At 44.6% G+C, this 1,537-nt stretch overlaps 1 pseudogene; it reads right to left on the bottom strand.

Moving 5' to 3' along the window:
• Positions 1 to 1,015: 1,015 nt before the first annotated feature.
• LOC124723676 lies at positions 1,016 to 1,133 on the bottom strand (annotated as a pseudogene).
• Positions 1,134 to 1,537: the final 404 nt, after the last annotated feature.

Here is a 1,537-nt window from a genome sequence, read left to right as displayed (position 1 = left end):
AAGTTTAATTATAGGCAACCTGTTAATTTACCCAAACAGGTCTCTTCATTCTGCAGGAATAATTACGATAATTAGTGAATTCTGTTTTAGAGGCTGATTCCATCCAAAGTTTCATCGACATTCGCACTTAACTCCATTTTTCAGAAATCCATCAAAGACATCATTACTTTCTCTTCAAACGTTTCTTCGAAAATTATTCCAGCCTTTGTCAAGCTGAGTCTTGAAAAATTTTCTGATACTCAACAGGGGAAGACACTGGACCTGACGGGATACCATTTCGATTCTACAAACAGCATGCGAGAGAACTTGCCCCTCTTCTAGCAGCAGTGTACAATGGTCTCTGGAGGAAGGGAAGCGATCCTCATGATTGGGAAAATAATAGTCTCTGGAGGAACGAAGCGATCCTCATGATTGGGAAAATGCGCAATTCATTCCCGTTTTTAAGAGGGATCGTCGAACAGACGCACAAAACTAGAAGGCTATACCTCTGACGTTGGACGTTGTACAATATTGGAGCACGTTTTATGCCCGAGTATTATGACATATCTGGAGACCGAAGGTCTCCTCGGTAGGAATCATCACGGGCTCTAAAAAACGGCGTGTAAAACTCACCTCGCTGTGTTCGTGCACGAGATCCAGAAAGCAGTAGGTAGATGCAGGCGCCAAGGTAAATGCGGTGTTCCCTGACTTCGGGAAGGCGTTAGATGCAGTTCCGCACTACCGCCTAATGAACAAAGTATGAGCATAGGGAATATCAGACCGACTGTCTGACTAGACTGAAAAGTTTAATACAAACAGAACACAGCATGTCATTCTCGACGGAGAAAAGTTTTCAGGCGTAAAAGTACCTCGTGTCTACATAAAAAAAAAAAAAAAAAAAGCACTCCGTCATCAGGCCACAAGTGGCCCATCGGGACCTCACCTGAGGATGCCGATAGGAGGGGCGTGTGGTCAGCTACGATTCGGTTGAGTAGCTCCTCAATTGGCATCACGAGGCTGAGTGCACCCCAAAAAACGGCAACAGCGCATGGCGGCCCGGATGGTCACCCACCCACGTGCCATCCGGGCCCGACAGCGCTTAACTTCGGTGATCTGACGGGAACCGGTGTATCCACTGCGGCAAGGCCATTGCCCTGTCTAGCTCGAAGGGTAGTTATTATTATTTTTCACTGTATACATAAATTACTTAGACAACGTCGGACATTCCATGATGCTTTTCCCAGACGATGCTGTTGTTTACAGACAAGTTACACCGCTAGGAAGTTGTACAGAAAGACCTGCACAGGAACAACGTTTGGCGCAATTGACCCACAACATAAATAATTGTAGCGTATTACGAATGCATAGACAGAAGTCCCTTTTTAGTATGACCACCCGATTTCACAACCATCATTGAAAGTAGTTACTTCCATAAAATATCTTGGAGTATGCATGCGAACCGATTTAAAGTCGAACGGGAACATAAAATTAATCACGCGTAAAACAGTCGCCAAATTGCGATTCTTTGGAAAAATCCTCAGAAAACATAGTCCATCAA

This window comes from Schistocerca piceifrons, chromosome X (assembly GCF_021461385.2).
Source record: "Schistocerca piceifrons isolate TAMUIC-IGC-003096 chromosome X, iqSchPice1.1, whole genome shotgun sequence".
Lineage (NCBI taxonomy): Eukaryota > Metazoa > Arthropoda > Insecta > Orthoptera > Acrididae > Schistocerca > Schistocerca piceifrons.
Note: the sequence above shows the minus strand (reverse complement) of the source record. Positions and strands in the feature narration are given on the sequence as shown.